Here is a 21,936-nt window from a genome sequence, read left to right on the forward strand (position 1 = left end):
ATGATATTCAGTGGAGAAGACGATATTCAGTGGAGAAGTAAAGAAGAACATTGACCTTTATAGAATTACACCAGTTACCAAGATGTAACCAGCATCAGAATCAACTAAGCGTTTAGGTGCCCCACCCCAGATTTACTGAATCAGATTTTTGTGAGGCCAGGAATCTGCATTTAAACTGCTCCCCAAGAGGCTTATATATATATATAAGCCATATATATATATATATATATATATATATATATATATATATATTCAAGTGGGCAACCATGGATTTAGATGTTCATTTGAAAATACTATAAAGAAGAACAGCCAAGATTTACCAGCTACTTAATAAAAACTAAGACGGCACTAAGGTGAAAAAGCAAGGGCACAATGAACCAAAGGAAAGACAGTAAGGCAACAAAAAGAAAGAAAAGGCCTTTAATTTTAGCTGGTATCAACAGAGAGATTCAAGAAGTCAATATATCCATAAAACAAAGCAAAACAAAAATCTGTTCATAAAATGCAGTAATCGAGGAACAAGAAAGAGTTTTTAGAAAAATAAAAAATACTTTCAAAATGAAATAACTTGACTTGCAGTGAAGGCCAAGATGTAGAAAGCCCATTCACTAGAGCCGATTTCTCCCACAGAATACAACTAAAAGCTCGGGAGAGAATACTAAAACCAACTACCTGAAGACTCTAAAAAGTAAACCAATAGCAGGACCACTAGGAAGGGAAGTCAAAACTTGAAGAACATTCAACAGGATGGTAAGTTTAATCTTTAAAAACAAAAACAAACAGGGGCGCCTGGGTGGCGCAGTCGGTTAAGCGTCCGACTTCAGCCAGGTCACGATCTCGCGGTCCGTGAGTTCGAGCCCCGCGTCAGGCTCTGGGCTGATGGCTCGGAGCCTGGAGCCTGTTTCCGATTCTGTGTCTCCCTCTCTCTCTGCCCCTCCCCCCCCCGTTCATGCTCTGTCTCTCTCTGTCCCAAAAATAAATAAAAAATGTTGAAAAAAAAATTTAAAAAAAAAACAAAAACAAAAACAAACAAACAAAAAAAAAAACACCTTTATTTACCACTTTGACATGAGGGTGGGCAGAGTCACAGAATTATGCTTCAGGCAAACACAGCAAAAACTCCAAGAGAAACCCCCTCTTTCTTGCTGGAGTAAAAGGGGCATCTGCCGAGCTGGGAAGTATATGTGGGCTGGGGTTGGGAGGTAGTTCCCAGTTCCTTTTTTTTTCCCCCTCTGCCCTGAAGCCAGCCCATGTCACAGAGCTATACCTCAGAGGCAGGACACTTAAAAGCCTAAGGAGAAAACCTGTCCATCTGTCCTAAGGAACTAGAAAAAGGAGCCAGGGCACTATGAAGAGTAGGGGGAGCATCCTCACGATGTACTTTTCTTTTTCCCTTACTACTTCAACCCAGGGGGCCCCGATGGGGCACGACTGTATAACAGTAGAGGGGGGAGGCACTAAGACTCAGAGAAGGAAACCCCAGCTTTCTAGTGAGAACCAGGAAAAAACTCCTGAAGCCAGAGAACATGAGGGAAGTCCCCAAGAGTACAGGGACAGAGATTTCCTGATTCCTCTGAGAGTGCATATGTATTGAAGAAACATAGAAAAGTACAGCAAAGGCTGGAGGAAATGAACAATGATACTACATGACTGACCATGAAGATATAATAATACAGTGATACCAATTTTTCCCCATATGTATCTTTAACTTCACGCAATTCTAATCAAAATCCTTCAAATCCTTATTTTTTTAACTTGATGAATATATTCTAAAATTAATCTGTAAGAATGAAAACCAAAAGTAAGCAAGACAAACATTTTTGAAAGACAAGAGAAACTTTAAAGCTATAATAATATTAAAACAGAATAATTATGTAATGATACAGAATAAGATCAAAGGAATATTAGTACAGACAAATATGTGTATATATGGGAAACTTATATATGATAAAGGCAGACTCTTAACACTGGGTAAGGAAAGAAACATTCAATAAATGCTATTGGAACTCATTACCTATCTTAGGAGAAGACAGTTAGATTCCTACATAATATCATTTATAAAAAAAAAATCCCCCAAAGATCAGTTACACAAAAAATATTGAAAGACAAAAGAGCAATAATCAATAACAATATGACCAAAAAAGTCAAATAATTATAACCTCCAATTATTAATATTTTTTAATTTAAAAAGCCTATGAATATATGTGTTTCTCTGCATTCACTTGAGTGTAGCAAATCTCTGGGTATTTCTACACTAAAAAAAGAAAAGAAGAAATTAGAGGAAATGGTAATTAGAGGAAATCCGAATGCTTATTTTAAAACTTCTACACATAAAAGGAAATCACAAAATTAAAAGGCAAATAAAAAGGGTAAAAGTATTTCCAAAAAATACAATGAAGTTAATATTCTTAACATACTAAAAATTTATACATAATGATCTAAAAACTGGTAAGTCTCTGAGAGTTAAGTGGAAAGAGGATCCTTAAACACAAAGAAATAAGTTAAATATCATCGTGCACATATCAATTTAGCAAATGCTGGGGGTGGGAGAACACTCAATGTGATAATGTGACGAAATAGGCATGCTTATTTGTGGTCAGTGAGGAAAAGGTGACAGGATCTTATTAGGCAGCAATATGACAGTAAGTAGCAAGAACCTTAGAAAATGTTGATGCTCTCTCAACAAATTATTACAATTTTGGAGTCTTGAATTCTAGACTCACATTTGACAGCTATGTGATACTAGGCAAGTCACATAGCATTGTGAGCAGCAGTCTCTTCATCGTAAAATATGAACACAAGCCACTAATTCCCAAAGTTGCTGTTGTGATATGTTAAAAAGTAACAAAGCATGTCAAATGTCTTAAAAACTACAGAGCAGAGGGTTGACCCAAGATCTGCAAACGCTGGGGAAATTTAGAAGATCCTTAAAACACCCTGACTGAACATGTGTGAGTGTTTGTGAAAAGGGGCCGCATACAGCTTTTAAGCAGACCCTCCAAGGGGTTCCTGATCCAAAGGAAAGTTGAAAACTGCTACAAGCAAAGAGCAAATTCAAAGTGAAAATATTCTTCCCAGTGTCCAGCTTGTGCCTGGTACATTTGTGGCTCAAATCAAGAATTCACTATAAAAATCCAGGTAGTATTTAAAATAATATTAAACTTATCCCATTTATTTCTAAAACCCTCAGAGTAGTATTTCGTGATTTCTTAGCATATTAATTCATTCTGAAGTAGGTGTAAAAGGAACCTGAAATTAGGAAAACAATAGGACACTCAGTTGTATCTACCTGGATCTATCACATCAAAGTAATGCAATCTACTTTAGAAAATGGGGCAGTATGGGGCACCCGGTGGCTCAGTTGGTTAAGCGATCGACTCTTGATTTCAGCTCAGGTCATGATCTCACATTTGTAAGTTCAAGCCCCGTGTTGGGCTCTGTGCTGACAGTGTGGACCCTGCTTGAAATTCTCTCTCTCTCTGCCCCTCCCCACACCTCTTAAAATAAATACATAAACTTGAAAAAGAAAAATGGGGCAGTAAGTAAATTTAACATATTTAAAGTATTATGCTTAATTCACTAAGATATGCATAATTAATACATAAACCATGCAGAGATAATTCTCTTGAAGCAAACAAAAACTAGAGATTTTTATGTGTATATGTTTAATAAAATGAGATATAGAAAATTATCATTCCTCCAAAATAATTAAGACTAAAAGATTAATTCTAAAACTTCCATTTCTAGATGATGAACCACTGTCATTAAAAAAAAATTTGTGGGGGGGGCACCTGGGTGGCTCAGTTGGTTGGGTGTCCAACTTCGGCTCAGGTCATGATCTCACAATTTGTGGGTTAGAGCCCCACGTTGGGCTGCATGCTGACAGCTCAGAGCCTGGAGCCTGCTTCCGAGTCTGTGTCTCTCTCTCTGCCCCTCCCCTGCTCATGCTCTGTCTCTCTCTCTCTCAAAAATAAAATAAAAACATTTAAAAAAAAATTTTTTAAGCCCTAAATGTAAGCCATAGTGATAAAATTCTACCCACTCAAGCATATGGCAAATAGACTAAAAGGGAATTTTAACTACAATGAAAACTAAACAGTTAAGAGTTAAAAGTACTTAAAGACTTCCACTTCTGGGAAGGTGGAAAAGATGCATTTTTCCCTATTCCCCTCGCAAAAATAAAACTAAAAGTCTTGTACATCATATATAACAAACATAAGAAGACTTTAAAGGTGGAGAGAAGGCAGACAAGGTAGGGACCTCAGGGTCCAAGGAAAACGAAATGGTAGTGAGTTGTATGGGTTTTCTTTAATGCCTTAAATATCTCAGACTTGGAGCTGAAGAAGCTGGCAACCTGGAAATACCAGCAGACCCAGACCTCTCAAAAAACCAAGCAAACAAACAAATAAAATGAAATCCTGTTCTCCCTAGCCAAAAGATCAGAAAAAGGCCAGTCTAGACAAAAGCTGTTATACCCAGACAAATATCACATAAACAGACAAAAAACTGTGGACTCACCATGACCAGCAAAGGGGGGAGCCTAGACTTCCACCCTTGCCAAGCTATAACAGGGCATCCCACACTACCCACAACAGTCATGTCACAGAAAGCCAGTTGGGAGGCCAGGTGATAATGAGACCTCCTTCCCCATGGTGTTAACCAAGACCACATGGAGAACTTGGACATTCACCTGGAGTAACAAAGTGCCTCTCTCCCTCTCTATGACAGGCTGGTATCAGAAGAGGCCTAGTGGAGTCAGGCCTATCAACACTGCCCAAGAGAAAATGGACCTCCCCTGTGGAGACCATGAGGGGAGTAGTACTGAGGCATTCTTAACCCTCCCAGTCAGGGAAACGTCACTGGAGGCCAGAACTCCCATCCCTGACCAACAGCAATGAGGTACTCCTGCTAACTTGAGAGTGAACAGAGGCAGAGTGAGGTACATGAACTTCTTTCCGCACTGTGCGGTAATGTGGCAAAGTACTCCTCTCCTTCTCACGCTAAAGCTGTGCCAGAGGAAGCCAGCTAAATCAGAATGTTTAGATAAAATCCAGAGTCTCAAAACATAATACTTAAAATGTCCAGGTATCAATGAAAATCACTGGTCACACCAAGAACCAGGAATATCTCAAACTGAGTGAAAAAAGACAACCCAGAGGTGTCAATACCGTGATGACAGAGATGTTAAGATTAGCTGAAAAGGGTTTTTAGCAGCCAACATAAAGATGTCTCAGGGAAAAATTACACACATGCCTAAAACAAACAAACAATTAAAAAAAATAGAAAGTCTTAGCAAGGAAAGAAAAATATAAGGAAGAAACAAATGGAAATTTCAGAACTGAAAAATATAGTAACTGAAATAAAAGACTTAATGGTTGAATATAACAGAATGGAAAGGACAGAGGGAAGAATCACTCAACTGGAAGACAGAACAAAAGAAACTACCCAATCTGAACACAGAGAGAAAATACTGAAAATAAATTAACAGAACCGTAGGGACCTGTGGAATATAATAAAAGATTTATCTTTCATATCATCAGACTCCCAAAAAGAAGAAAGAGGGCGGGGCTGAGAAGTATTCTTAAAAATTAAAAGCTGAAAGGGCGCCTGGGTGGCGCAGTCGGTTAAGCGTCCGACTTCAGCCAGGTCACGATCTCGCGGTCCGTGAGTTCGAGTCCCGCGTCAGGCTCTGGGCTGACGGCTCAGAGCCTGGAGCCTGTTTCCGATTCTGTGTCTCCCTCTCTCTCTGCCCCTCCCCCGTTCATGCTCTGTCTCTCTCTGTCCCAAAAAAAAAAAAAAAAAAAAAAAAAAATTAAAAGCTGAAAACCTCTAAGCTTGGCCAAACAAATAAACTTATGAATTCAAGAAGCTAAGTGAATCCTAAACAGGTTAAGCCCAAAGCAATCCACAAACAAGACACATCAACACATCACAGTTAAACTTCTGAAAATTAAAGACAAAACATAATGAAACCAGTGAGAGAGAAAAAATGATGCTTTATCTAAAAATGATGTTTTACAGGGAAAAAATAATTCAAATGACAGATTTCTCATCTGAAACATAAGGGATAAAGGAAGTGGCACAACATTTGTCACTGAAGTCCACACCTGATCATCTGTGTTTCTGTATCTGTTTTTCTCTTGTTCATGACTCTTGGCATGCCTGGAATCTAGGGACTGAATGTCAGTTATTGTGTAATAAAAATTGTAGAGACTGTGAATGCTACTCTTCTTCAATAGAAGATTTTCTTTAGTTTCTGGTCAGCAATGGGAGCTAATCCAATGAGCTAATTTGAAGACAGTTTTCTTTCTTTTTTTAAAAAAAATTTTTTAATGCTTATTTTTGAGAGAGAGACAGAAAGAGAAAGAGAGAGAGCACGAGTAGGGTAGGGGCAGAGAGAGAGAGAGAGAGACAGAATCTGAAGCAGGCTCCAGGCTCCGAGCTGTCAGCACAGAACCCGACAGGGGGCTTGAACTCACAAACTGCGAGATCATGACCTGAGCGGAAGTCGGACACTTAATCGACTGAGCCACCCAGGTGCCCCGAGGCCAGTTTTTAATCACATTCAGACCTGGTCTACTTATCTGGTTCACCCTTATTGCTAGGATATAGTGATTCACAGATCTCAACTGAAAGCCTAGGATATTTACCCAGATTCCTCTATCTCTATAGTACCATAAGACCGCTGAAAATTCTGCTTAGCCTCTTAGCCTCTCAGCAGCTACTTTCTGCTCTATTTTTCTGCCTATTAGCTTGTGCTTACTAATCTGCAACAATTTCTAGGGGCAACATGGTTCAGACTTTTGGGCTCACTTCTCTATGCTTATAGTCTCTTTGGGTCTTGGTCACTCAAGCTGTAGATGTCCTGGTAACCCTGAACTCAAAGTCTCTCCACCCCTGTAAGACTGTCAAAAGCTCTCTTCAATTTCTGTTTCTTAGCATCCACTATATGTTCAGCTTTCCTGTCTCTTGATGGTGTCACGTATGAAATAGTGAAAACTCACCTAGAGAAAATTTATGTTCCTTTTCCCACTGATAAAATTCAAAAATCCCAATATACAAATTCCTTGCAAGTTAGGAACAAAAGAAAAACTTCCCTACTTTGTTAAAGTTAGGGGAAAAAGGGAATCTAGGGTGGCTCAGGTGGTTAAGCGTCTGACTCTTGGTTTCGGCTTAGGTCAGGATCTCACAGCTCGTGAGATTGAGCCCCACGTTGGGTCCTGCACTGACAGCGTGGAGCCTGCTTGGGATCTTCTCTCTCCCTCTGCCTCTCTAACCCTCCCCCATTCTTGCCCTCTCTCTCAAAATAAATAAATAATAATTTTTTTTTTAAGTTAGGGGGAAAAAAAACAACTCTCCTTTGTTAAAACCTAATAGACACCAATGGTAAACATTACATATACTTAGCAATAAAATAACAGATGTATTCTCATGTATATTAAGAACATGATAATAATGAGGGAAATCACATGTACTATTCAACACAATACTAGAAGACTCATCTAATTCAATAAATCAAGGAAAAGAAAACAAAACATATTCATTCTGGAAAGGAAAAGACTCCTAAAATGTTATCTGCATATAATATGAAAACCTATCCTTATAAAACTCAAACAGAATAGGGTGAATCACTACTAGAATTCATAGGAGTGCTCAGTATGATGTCAAGAAATAACAGACAGATCCCTGTCCTTGTAGAAATTACATTCCAGGGTTGGGGAGAGGGTAAGGAAAACAGGTAATAACAACAAACAAAATATGTAGTTAAATTATCAACTCTGTTACAAGGTCATAAATGTTATGAAAATGTAATGGAAAACAGGGTAAGAGGAAATCAGAACTGGGAACAGGAAGACTACAATTAAAAAAAAACAAAAAACAAAACACAGAATCACTCCATACCAAAAGAAACAAAAATAAAAATCACCTAGGAATAAAAAAACTGTAAATATGTGTAAGGTCTTTAAATAGAAAGCTAACTTTCCAAAAGAGCAAAACTTCCAAGTATAAATGGAGAAACAGTCAACATACATAAGAAAAATATTAATTCTCCCCTAATTGATCTATAAATCCAAACAATATCCTAGCAAAATTTTTTATGTCTCTTATGAAGTAGGTTTGAAATACAAAGAAAGTATAAGTATATACGCATCAATATAAATGTAAACAAAGACCATTATGCAAAACAACAAAGCAGTGTTATTTGTCCTACTAGACATCAAAAACTATTTTAACAATACAGTAATTGGAAGTAGGTGGTAATGGTATATAAATACAAAAATAGACCAATGGAACAGAATACCAACTGCAGAAACAGCACCTGTAAATATGGAATGTTAGAATATATATGTGGTATTAGCAGGAAGACAGTCTATTCAATAAATGCTGCCAGGACAAATGGCAAACTATTTAAATAAAAGTAAATAAGATACATCCCACACCATCAAAAAGTTTTTTTAAAAAGTCAGAAAAGTCAGAAATAAAATAGCTAAATGTGAAAATTAAGTCTCAAGTTATTAGAAAAAGAGCTGGGGCCAGGGGAGAACTAGGCATTTGTTTAATGGATGTAAAATTTCAGTGTTGTGTACACTTGAAATTGATATTATACTGAATGTTAACTAACTGAAATTTAAATTAAAAAAAAGTTTTAGTTTTGCAAAATTAAAGAGTTCTGGAGATCAGCTACACAACAAGAATATAGTTAACACTACTGAACTGCACACTTAAAAATAGTTAAGATATACATTTTATGTTATATGTTTTTTATAATTGACAAAAGTGTTAAGTGAATATTTTTATGGCTGTGAGGAAAGAAACATTTCTCAAACTAAAAAGTAGACATAAATCATAAAGGAAAAGACAGATAAATCTTGATGATAATAGTTCACACGTATGTGAAGTGATGCTTCAAATACTAATGATGGGGATATATATTGAAACAACAGTTTTGGAAGACAATCTGGCAGTATCTTCCAAATTAGAAATGCATATGTTATTACCATGTGCCTCCTTATATTAGATGACAACACTGTCTATAAAATAGTCTTGACAAAAAGAAATCAAACCTGAAACTCATCAAGCATCCATACCCAACTAAAAATTTATAGGAAATACAGAGGACAAAAAAACAAGTTAAACAATGTCATGGCATGCAATACAAGAGCCACAGTGTGAAAAAATTTTCATGACAAACAGCCCAATCTCTTCAATCAATATACTGTAAGAATTTTAAAAACAGAAAAAAAAAATGGAGACAGCAAAAGAAAAGGGAGTCGGGGAGAAGGAGAGAATAGAGACAGAAAGAGGGAAAGAAGGAGAGGGAGAAAAAGGAGAAAACTATTTAAAATAGTTTAAATAAGTTTTAAAAAGAGACTTTTTTTTTTTTCAATGTTTTTTATTTATTTTTGGGACAGAGAGAGACAGAGCATGAACGGGGAAGGGGCAGAGAGAGAGGGAGACACAGAATCGGAAACAGGCTCCAGGCTCCGAGCCATCAGCCCAGAGCCCGACGCGGGGCTCGAACTCACGGACCGCGAGATCGTGACCTGGTTGAAGTCGGACGCTTAACCGACTGCGCCACCCAGGCGCCCCAAAAAGAGACTTTTTAAAAAATGTCATATCAACCAATCATTGTGATCCTTATTAGGATTCCAATTCAAACGAGTAAAATAATAAAAATATACGAATAATAAAAATATACAAAAAAAACCAAAATGTTATTGACATTAAAACAATTCAAATTTTGAACACTGAATATTTAATAATGTCAAAGAATTATCATTCTAAAATATGATAATGGTATTGTGATTATTTTTTTCTAAAAAAGAGAAACCACTTATCTTTTCTAGAAATATATGAAATATTTACAGATCAAATGACATGGTACCTAGATTTGCTTCAAAATATGAGAGGGGTGGGGTGCCTGGGTGGCTCAGTCAGTTGAGCGTCTGACTTCGGCTCAGGTCATGATCTCGTGGTCTGGAGTTCGAGCCCCACGTTGGGCTCTGTGCTAACAGTTCAGAGCCTGGAGCCTGCTTTGGATTCTCTGTTCCTTCTCTCTCTCTGTTCCTCTGCTACTCATGCTCTGTCTCTCTTTCTCTCTCTCAAAAATAAATAAACATTAAATTTAAAAAAAATATGAGAGGGGACGGGGCACCTGGGTGGCTCAGTTGGTTAAGTGTCTGACTTCGACTCAGGCCATGATATCATGGTTCATGGGTTGCGGCCCCATGGGTTCATGGGTTGGGGCCCCATGGGTTGGGGCCTGGAATCTGCTTCGCATTCTTTGTCTCCCTCTCTCTCTGCTTCTCCCCTGCTTGCACTCCATCTCTCTCTCTCTCAAGAATAAAATAAAAATTAAAAAAATATATATGAGAAGGGAGAAAGTAAGCGAAGAGTACAGATACACAAGATAGGTCAAGGATTGATCATTGTTGAAAGTGAACAGGAATTCATTATTCTATTTGTCCACTTTGGCATATGTTTGAAATTTTCCAAATAACACATTTTAAAAATGCATACACCATATGACTCAGCAATTCCACTCTCTTTATCTTGAAGGAACTCTCGTGTAGGTGCAGGGGAACTCACATGGAAGAATAATTCTGTCTTCATTGTTATTAGTTTTAAAAAATTATACAACAATCTGTAGTAAAAACCTTGATGATCCAAATAAAAGTAGCCATGATACAAAAACAATGTAGAAAGTAAAAAACTGACAACAAAACACAGATCTAAATATGTTGTAGAATGTAAAAATCATAATGCTAAACTATATAAATACACCATTTATGAAAAATATTCCACAATACTATATATTCCCTACAAGTATGTATGTGTATATATGTGTGTATTTAAATCAGTGTATATGTGTACATATTTATGTACAGACATAAATATAAATAGACTAAAATTTGAAATAGACACCAAATGTTTAACAATGGCTACTTATGAAGAGAATGAGCGAGAACAAGGGCTGTGGGAATGCTCCAGATGGACTTTAGTTTTTTATATGTCTTGCTAGTATTTCAAAAATTTCTGTAGATAAAATTTATTTTTAAAACAGAACATTAACTCACCGTTTTGCTATCTCTTTGCAAATCAGTCAAAAAAGTTTGACTTCTGTCCAGAAACAGGACCAAGAAATATCTCCCAGAAAATTAACTATACAACATATATTCTTCTCTATATTAAAAATAACGAGATTACAGATAAGAATGCATCAATTTGGGAAAAAAATATTAGGTTTACCAGGTGAAACTGCCAATATTCTGCCATTTTTACCTTCAAAAATGGCAATTTTGGGGCGCCTGGGTGGCTCAGTCGGTTAAGCGGCCGACTTTGGCTCAGGTCATGATCTCGCGGTCCGTGAGTTCGAGCCCCGCGTCGGGCTCTGTGCTGACAGCCCAGAGCCTGGAGCCTGTTTCAGATTCTGTGTCTCCCTCTCTCTGACCCTCCCCCATTCATGCTCTGTCTCTCTCTGTCTCAAAAATAAATAAATGTTAAAAATAAAAAAAAATTTAAAAAAAAATGGCAATTTCATGAGGTTTGATGTAAGAGATTTTTTCTTTTATTTATTTATTTCTAGAGGAGATTTTCTTTTTTTTTTTTTAAGTTTATTTATTTATTTTGAGAGAGACGGTGGGGGAGGGGCAGAGAGGGAGAGAGAGAATCCCAAACAGGTTCCACACTGTCAATGCAGAACCTGACACAGGGATCAAACCCATGAACCATGAGATCATGACCTAAGCCAAAGTCAAGAGTCAGACTCTTAACTGACTCAGCCACCCAGGCACTTCAACATAAGAGATTTTCTAACAGCAACGCTATTACTGCAGGAAATTCTTTATATATTTTCATATAATATATTCCTGAAAATTTGTAAGAAAGATAAAATGTGTGAAAAGATAAAATAAGTTGCTATTAGAAAGTTAAAAAACACATGCCTTAATTTCACCAGACCAGTTATCAACAATATAATTACAACATTTCTATATTTTCTTCAAATTCTGCCCTCTTACTTAACACACACTGTTGGATTAATACACTTTAATCTGACAAGGATCTGACTAAAGCCAAAGATTTGTTATTTTCATGATGGTCTTAACTAATATTCAGTTTATAAGCATACTTATAATTATCACTGTTAACTGATTTTCCACTCATTTTTAAAAAATAGGAACAAGTATAAAAATAATCCAAAGACTGCATAAATAGTTTTTCTAAAGATGGCAACACTTTTGAAACCAAAATATTGGACAGACACAGCTACACAATTATCATGTTAGTTGGTTACTAAGTCTTGTTTATTCCTAAGGAAAGCAGGGTATAATGTGCAAAAATACAGGTCATATAAAAAAGTCAAAAAGTATAGAAACAAAGGATTGCTTGTAGTTATAATGACTCTTATCATCACAATAATCCTAACACCATAAACAGACTTCAAGAACTGGGACTTTACAAATCTTTGTGGGAAAGATGCAAGAAATGCCTTATTTTCTATTCTGCCTCTTAGATCTTCAGTTTATCAATTCACTCTCCACATTGAATATTAAAAGTATTTCAAAAATTTCTTTTAAAAATGACCCAATCAGGTTATTCCTCTGCTTAAAATCCATTAAGTCCTATAAGGAACAAATGATGTGGCTCCTCTCTACTTCTTCATACCTCTATCATTTTTGCTACTGCTCTCTGTGCTCTAGTTCTGCAGTCTTTTTTTTTTTTTTTAACTTTAGCTTCACTTTTTAAAAATTATATTTTGTAAATTGTCACACAGTAATTTTTTTTGTGTGTACAGGTCTCTGAATTTTAGTATACATATAGAACCACACAACCACCAACACAAGCAGAAGACAGAGAGCCCCATTTCCGTGCCCCTCCCCACCCCCACGCCTTCCTACAACACCTAAACCCTAACTGGTCTAATCAGAATGACTTTGTCTTTTTGTCATGTAAGAAAATGCCATATAAATGGAACCACATAGTATGTAATCTTTTGAGACTGGCTTTTTTCCACCTAGCACAATGTCTCAGAGATTCATCCAAGTTGTTACATGTATCATTAATTTATTTCTTTTTATTGGTGAGTAGTAACCCACTGTATGGATATACCACATTTTTTATCTTTTCACCCAACAGGAAAACATTCAGTCTGTTTCCAGTGTTTATTGATTATGAATTAAGCTGCTGTAAGCATTTGTGTACAGATTTGTATGTCAAATTAAGTTTTTTTCCTCTAAGATAAATACCCAGAAGGTGACTATTGAGTCATAAGGTAATATGTTTTAAACTGGTTTCCAGCGCACAAACCTCACCAGTGATAGTAACGTTGATATTGTACTCTGTGATACAGTGTAAAGAAATGGGCGACTCACTTCTTGTGCTGTTCTTTCCAAAACACCATAGCCTAAATCTAACCATAAGAAAAACATCAGACAAATCCAGTGGAAGGACATTCTACAAAATATCTAACCAGTACTATTCAAAAGTGTCAATGCTACCAAAAAGAAGAAAAAATCTAACAAATTGTCACAAACCAGAGGAGATTAAAGAAACATGAGAGTTAAATAAAATGTGGGATCCTAATCTGGAAAAGAAAAAGGATATTAGAAACAGAAAAATTGGTACAATATTAATAAAATCTGGAGCTTAGCTAAAAGTAATGTACCAATATTGGTTTCTTGGTTTTGAAAAATACACCATGGTTTTTAATAAGATGTTAATATTACAGGAAAGAGAGGCACATGGGCATCCTGTATTATCTTGGCAACTTTTCTTTATTTCCACACTGACATCTTTTAGTATCTTCAATATGTTATAAGTCCTTTCTTACTTAAAGGCCTTTAGATATGCTGGTTCTATCTGCCAGCACATTCTTCTTCCCCCACGTAGTCACTTCTAACTCACCTTTCAGAATTCAGCTTAAATGTCACATTCTCCTCAGGGGAAATCTTTCCATCATGATGGTCAAAAGGGGTTTCATGAGAAAAGGAAAAAAAATCAAGATATATTAGTTCAAAAAGGCTTCCAATTACCAACTCAGCAAGAATCAAGGACTACTGACGGCCTTAAAAACCTATCAGAATTTCCTAAGCTTTGCCATACCACTGTGTATATTTGTCATGACCACCATCCCTTCTCTACCTCTTCCTCCTACCCTTCTCATATGCTTAGCTGTAAAACCCTAAAGCAAAAAGGGAAAGTGTATTTGTCATCTGGGTAGAAAGAAAGGATATCCAATGCCCTGGATAGTAGGCATTGGAGAGAGAGGATTCTCTAAGGAACAGAAGCAAGTGGATGAACTTCCTAGGGCCTAGAACAAGAAGGAAGCTCACTTCCTAGGGGCCTAGAACAAGAAGTTCAACAACAAAAAAGTCTACCCCCAACAAAAAAAACTAAGGCAGTATTGAGAAACAGGCCAATCTTTGTATTAAGCAATCAATTTAAAGAACTGGTGGGGAGGGAGGAGTGAAGACTTCTTTTAAAGGGCCTCTTCCCTTAAAGTGTTATGTAGCTGACAGAAATGATTTCAAAACAGAGTGGGGGCGGGGGAGAGGAGGAGGAGGAGGAGGAGAATGAGCAGCAGCAGCAGTGGCAGCGGCGGCGGCAGCAAAACTAATATTTTCTGAGCATTTGTTGTAAGCCAGGGACTGGGTTGGATACTTTACCTACATGTTCTCATGTAGTCTTTCAAAAAAAAGTCTACAAAGTAGACATTGTAATTTCTACTTTAGAGAGAAAGAAATTGAATTTATACAGCTAAGACTGGTTCTGTTTCCGCTTTATTCTTATTCTCCCCGATTCGTTTTTATAATAATTAAATTCATTCTGAAAACAAACAAACAAACAAACAAACAATAAAGCCATATATGAAAACTTCAACCTAAATGAGAAAAGACAATTACAAGACACCAGTACTGACATGACAAAGATATCGGAATTATCTAACAGGGATTTTAAAGCAGGTATCAGTAAAATGAACGAATAAGCAATTACAAACAGTACTGAAACAAATGCGAAAACAGCAAATTTCAGCAAAGAAACAGAAGATACAAAGAAGAACCAAATGGAAATTTTAGAACTGAAGGATACAACAGCCAAAACTGAGAGCAGAAAAACAGAAGAAAGAATCAGTGGACTTAAACATCAATTGATACAAAGTATCTGGTCTCAGGGCGCCTGGGTGGCTCAGCCGGTTAAGCGGCCGACTTCGGCTCAGGTCATGATCTCACGGTCCGTGAGTTCGAGCCCGGAGTCGGGCTCTGTGCTGACAGCTCAGAGCCTGGAGCCTGTTTCAGATTCTGTGTCTTCCTCTCTCTGACCCTCCCCCGTTCACACTCTGTCTCTGTCTCAAAAATAAATAAACGTTAAAAAAAAAATTTTTTTTAAAAAGAAAGTATCTGGTCTAAATAATAGAAAGATAATAGGTTGACAAAAATTAATGAAGCATCAGAGACCTATGGAACAACTACATAAGTTCTAACATTCATGTCATCAAAGTCCCAGAAGGAGAGGAGAAAGAGTGTGCACTGTAAGATTACTTGAAGAAATAATGGCTGACAATTTCTCAAATGTGGTGAAAATCATAACTAACAAATCCAGGAAGCTTATTAGCCAACTATAAACAGGTTAAACCTAAAGACATCCAGACACAGACACATAAAAATTTCTGAAAACTAAACACAAAGAAAAAATCTTGCAAGTGGCCAGAGAGAAACAGTACATTTGCATATGGAGGAACACGAGTTAGAATGACAGCAGATTTCTCATCAGAAAACATGGCGGTCAGGATTCTTTTACGTTAAGAAAAAAAGATTATCAGCCAATATTGCGTGTGCTTTTTAACTCACATTTCAATTTTAGATAGAATTAACTGAATTTCTGCTACAAAAATTGAGAAAAGTATACTCATAACTCCCACATCTCAATTTATTTCATTTTGTTTAAGTTTCAACATTTATATTCTACCTTACAATTGCATAATCAATTACATACATATAATTACATATGCAATTTCCACAGGTATCCAGTCTTCATTCTAATCTTAAGTGAGTTCAGTGTCTGTCATATTTTAAAAACACAATCAACAAGCTTGATACTATGGCTAATTTCTCATTCTGGCTTCACTTGGCTCCCCCTACCTAAAATGACAACTCTTCCCTACCACTCTCTTCTTTAACTTCTGTCATACCACTTAATCGCCTGAAATTAACTATGAGTTTTTTTTCTTTATTATCTGTCTTCTTCCTCCACTAAAATGTAAGTGCCATGAAAGCATGGACTTTCATTCTGCTAAATGCTATATGCTTGTCCTTTTGTTGGGACATTCAGTTTGACAATGGAAAGTTGAAAGTCTTTTCTTTAGAAAGCCAGTATCTATATACCAGCTATAAATTTGGGGGAAAAATGTGATTTCACAGACAATTTTCAAATCAACATCACTTAGATAAAATTTATATGCAATAAAACACGACTAATTTAAGTGGGAATTAATTTTAACAAAAGAAAACACCTATGTCACTACCACAATCAAGATTTAGAACATTTCCAGCATCCCATAACTCTTTGCAGTCTACACAATTTTTACTTTAATAGGTTAAGGTATCTTAAATGAATTCTATGAGAAATGATTTGATATAATAACAAAGCTTTTTTCTACAGCCACCAATTAAAGGATCAAAATGCTTATTTATATTTAGTGAGAAGAAGGAAAGAAAATTGTTATACACCCCTTCATGCTGCACTCCCTACATCTAAGAACATACCTTTCGCTCTTCTCCAGGGTGTGTGGGTCTATCCACCATTCAATTCCCAGCTCATGTCACCTTCTCTGCAAAGCTCTAACTCTCCTCTCCTCCTGTCCCTTTTCCAAGTTAATCTCTATGTTCCCATGGCACATTATTATTACCCATATGTCAGTATTTGTTACAGTTTATAAACAATTGTTAGTCCATTAAAGAACGAACTATATATTACACACACACACACCCAATATCTGGCATGCAGAGTAGACAGTACATACTCAAATAAATAATCTTAAGATTTGGGTAAAATATCACCTACTCAGCAAAGCCCTTTTCCAACTCAACCTCTTACCCTGGGTATTAGGCACTTGGGTATATTCTTCTAACCCACTACTCAAACAATTCAACTGAATTGTCAATTCAATTAAAAATTCATCATTTTGTCATATAAAGCTTTCCTTTAAATTTTTAATTCTGAATGTTAAACATTAATGCGCAAAAATACTGGCCAATTACTTCATAAAATGCTTGCTATTTTTTTTAAAGAATCTGCACACGTATATCTACAGATAATTTATTATGTTTCTCTATTTTGTAAACAATGAAGATTTAGTTTTGCACCACTATTGGCAACACACTGGTTTTTCTTTAAAAATCTTGTCTTAGTTTATTCCAAATAAACCTCGTGACCCTAATTCAGCACAATGAACTGCTTCATGCATGTCAACTTTCACTACCCAAGTGTCACTAACATGTTAAAAACTAGATGGGTATGGAAACCCTTCTTTTTCATAAAGCCCTAGAGAGCAAACCAGGCCTTCAATTCATAATTTTTAAACGTCTGATCCTTCGCTACAAGATTATAATTTTAAAGAAAGTCTAACAATACTTTTGACAAAACAAACGACAGTTTGACATAGTTTTCCTCTATCTTTAGTGAAGGAGAGATTTACAAAAATGAAAGTAAAGCTGAAAGAATTCCATATCCATGTGGCATAGTTCAATAGAGACTTCCTAAAACAATTTTATTTTGACCCTGAGCATTTTTGTGAATCGTTGTAAGCATAAGATTTCGGTAAAATTTTTCCTATATATTTAAATTTTTATTTATTCTCCTAACAGCACTGTCCTTTTACATAACCAAATTTAACTCTTAAAATTAATAAAAATAACATTAGCACAAAGGGACAATCATCCCCATCCACAGGTCAAGATGGAAAACAAAATAGTTTTACAATTACTGTAAGTGGACTTCTCGCATGAAGTTCCACTCCATTTCCAACAGAGTTTAAACTGATCTCCCTGCCTGAATCTGTTCTGTATACAAATGCCAGATTGAACTCGAATTAAGTAACTCTTCCAATGTCAACTTTTTTATTTTTATGTATTTATTTGAGAGAGAGAGCGCGCGCGCACACACATGCACACGTGAGCAGGGAAAGGGCAGAGACAGACGGAGAGACAGAGAATCCCAAGCAGGCTCCACACTGTCAGCCCCAATTGGGGGCTCAATCTCACAAACCATGAGATCATGACCTGAGCTGAAATCAAGAGTCAGACGCTTAACCAACTGAGCCACGCAGGCACCCCAACATCAGTCTCTGTTGAAAAATCATCAGTGACTTCCCATACCACAGAATGAAGTCTCACCCAGTTAGCTTCTTTCCATATAAGTCCACACAGAACACTGCCTTAACCTGCGCCCCAGCTCCTACCTTATCCTCCAGTCAACCGCTAATACCAGGCCTTTCCTCAGAGTGGCCCTCCTTCTCGAGTGCCTTTTACAATTCCTGGCTCCCAACAGAAATCCATATTTACTGAATTTCCATACTCCAGTTCAAACGTCTACAAAAAATTCTTCATCGGCCAATTTGTTCCCCTCTCTTCCTCACTAAGGTACTTAAAAACAGGTTCTGCATGTGTATATCAAAAGCTATTCTAGGCAATGGTGTTACAGCAGAGAACAAAAGTGATACAGTCCCTACTGTCACCATGCTTACACTTACACAGAGTGGATATGAAATATTTGGATATTAACTGAGCATAATACATCAAACTTCCCACTGTTGGCCAACTAGGTTGTCCTCAGTTTTGTTATTATAAGTAATATTACTGTGAATATAGCTCTGAATTATTTACTCAGGGTTAATTCCCAAGAGTAGAATTACTAAATCAATGATCACAGATACGTTTATGATTTTTACGATAAATACTACCATACTACTCTCTAAATGAACTGTACCAATTCCAAAAGCAATGCATAAGTACTGGATTCCCATAATATAAGTAAAAATAGTTTACTTATTCAATGAGTATGAAAAAGTTATTCACTGTTGTTTTAATTCCCAGGAAGCTGGACTCTTTTTCTTATGTTTGTTTACTCTATGCCCCCTTATGATCTAATGGGCATGACTTTATCAATGTACGTACTGGATCTTTGTACTGTAAATATTTTTAAATATTCATAGTAATGTTAGATAATATTTAAGGTCATATTTGTAAATATTTTCCATTTTGTTATTATTTTTATTTTTGGCTTTGTATTAGTTTTCTTTATATAGATGTGTTTAAAATTTTTTATGGTAAAATTTTTAGTCTTCTTACTATTCTTTGCACAGTTTTATTAGCTTTTCAATTTTAAAACGTTACCATACATTTGCATACAGACAGCTTCAACACCAATTTCTGTGGCTGCTATTTGATCATCTCAAAACTTATTAAATAATTCAACCACCTGACAGACTTTATGCTTGCTCATGGTATATTCATTTCCTAAATCATATTTTTTCAATACTAAAGATATCTATTTTTCTTAAAATAATATTTTTAGGTTTCTGAAACTAGAAGTATCAGAATTAATGTCCAAACCCCTCCCCCTAGCCAAGGAAAAGGGTAAGTTGTGATGTTTGTCACTGCTTACCCATGTGTAAATCTATGGGAAATACCTTTCCTGAGAAGCTATTTAACCAACTATGACCACAGCTAAGTTAACTGCACAGGTTAACTCAGACACAGTTCAACTTTAAGGTAAATCTAAAAGCCTACCTGTTGCTTGAGAGTATTTTCAGAAAGATTGAACTATGATGAATCTTTGAAATAAAAAGCTATTGTGGTGGAAAAGTTGTCTGTTGCAGGACAAGCAAGGACAATTAAAGCCAGGAGAAATTGCCCAACCTCTCAAAATAGATCACAGAGTTATCTGAGTTGGAAGAGAGACAGTGGTGCAGCCAATTTACATTTTTACAAGGTACTAACACCCAACCACTGGGTATGAATTTGTCAAAAGTTTCCAGGTGTCTCAAAAAGGAAGTTATTTAAAAAAAAGAAAAAAGGAAGTTATTTAATTCACAGTTTATCTGTAGAAAAACTGAAACTATGAGTTTAGCCAAAAAAGAAAAGCAGTTAAATCCAAACATTTCCCATATGACTCAAGACTATATCATCATAAAATATAAAGAAAAAAAGCAAGCACAGGTGAGAATGTGAAAAAGGATCAGATTTGATTTCACGATTCCAAAGAAGATGGTATAGAAATTATATGGATAAATGTATGCTTCTGTCAGTTAATTTCTAAAAATTTTTAAAATAAATTTAATGTTTCTTTTTTCTTGAGGATATATTAAATCAATAGTACATACCACAATTAACAATCTCAGAATGAAGAGGCACTTGGATGGCTTAGTCAGTTGAGCGTCCTACTTCGGTTTCAGCTTAGGTCGTGATCTCATGGTTCATGGGTTTGGGCCCCGCATTGGGCTCTGTGCTGACAGCTCAGAGCCTGGAGCCTGGTTTGGATTCTGTGTCTCCCTCTCTCTCTGCCCCTCCCCTGCTCATACTCTGTCTCTCAAAAATGAATAAACGTTAAAAAATTAAAAAAAAAAATCTCAGAATGGAGAAAATGCACTGGGCATGTGTATGTGTGAATGTTTTGTCTATATTCAGTTATTTATTCACTTGTTCATTTCCGAGTAGAGAAAGAAAGAACAGAAAGCAGGAACAAAACTGAAGATATAATGCATAAAGATCAAACCCTTCCAAGATCCTAAAAGTTACTGTGATGCAGAAAAATACATGATGAATGAAGTAAATACAACCCAGGTGAAAAAGGACAACCAGTTAGATAGCTAGCTAGTAACAACCAAAACTTCTGATAAAATTAAAGGTGAGTAATAGCCTGAGGAAAAGTAAATAGAAATGGGTCTTAATTGAGCTTAAAGTAAGAGTGTTAAAAACTTACTGGTATCTGAACAAGATTTCAGAGCACCATAATCCTTGATCAACCACTCTACCACTGCAATAGATTCCAGAGAGTGAAAATGAGAAGGGACGCACCAGGCAAAATTGCCTATTTATTACTATCAAAAGGTTTGGACAAGCAACTAGGGACTCTTTCTGCCTCAGTTACAGGTAAGTCTAACACCTGAGACACTGAGACTAGGCAACTGGTTTCTTGGTTTCTTTTACACAGGCCTACATCTTAACCCACAGAAAAGAAGGAAAAGATAATCCATCAAGTATTTCCACAAACAGCTGTGATGGAGTAAGAGGAATCCAATTAATCCTCCTGCCTTATACAACCAGAAAAATGGGTAAGACAGATTAATAAAACAACAGTTTTCAGGTATTAGACAACAGTCAAAGCAGGAGTGGGTCACTGAGAAAATGGAGGGGTGAGGAAGGGAGATGAGGTGAGCCCTACAACTGCCCCACCCCACACCCTTGAAGCAGTTTCCAGGATGCAATATAGACAGTGAGGGCTTCAATGAGCCTGGAAATCTCAGAGGGTTGAGGAGACAGAGACTGATGTTCAGAGAGGCCAAGGCAGCCATAATGTGTGGAAAAGCATACCAGAGAAAAGGGAACTGTGCCCAGAAACAGAGCTCTGGAGATCTGCCCTTCAAGGCTTTGGCAGGTAGTGATCTGTTATGTATGAGAAGAAACTACCTAAGGTTGATAGAAGGACCACTGAAAAATAAATAGGCCAAAGAATTCCTAAAACTCATACTAGGAATAGTTTGTATTCCCATCAAGTAGAGTGAAAAGACTTCATAATACATGAGACATTAAGTTCTCAGAAGTTATCAACTCTAAATTAGCTCTAGGAAAATAGGCTGTTCTAGACTCACCCTAACGAAGCTTCCTCAAAACAAAGCACATCTCAAAAAAGCATCAAAGTGATTTCAAAAAATTTTAA

The 21,936-nt window shown here is 36.5% G+C and overlaps 1 protein-coding gene across 16 annotated transcripts in view; it reads right to left on the reverse strand.

The window, feature by feature from the left end:
* Positions 1–21,936, reverse strand: part of NCOA1 (nuclear receptor coactivator 1) — a 241,278-nt gene that overhangs the window by 151,477 nt on the left and 67,865 nt on the right. The window contains exons 3-4 of one of the 16 annotated variants that reach the window (XM_049651967.1): positions 14,671–14,826; positions 13,906–13,949 (exon numbers count right to left, since the gene is read on the reverse strand). The exons of 13 other annotated variants lie outside the window; for them this stretch is intronic. The gene's annotated coding sequence lies outside the window, so the exon portion shown is untranslated. Of the gene's footprint in view, positions 1–13,905; positions 13,950–14,666; positions 14,827–21,936 lie in introns of all 16 variants that reach the window. 2 more of the 16 variants (XM_049651965.1, XM_049651966.1) reach the window with 2 other exon arrangements.

The sequence above is a fragment of the Panthera uncia genome, assembly GCF_023721935.1.
Source record: "Panthera uncia isolate 11264 chromosome A3 unlocalized genomic scaffold, Puncia_PCG_1.0 HiC_scaffold_12, whole genome shotgun sequence".
Classification (NCBI taxonomy): Eukaryota; Metazoa; Chordata; class Mammalia; order Carnivora; family Felidae; genus Panthera; species Panthera uncia.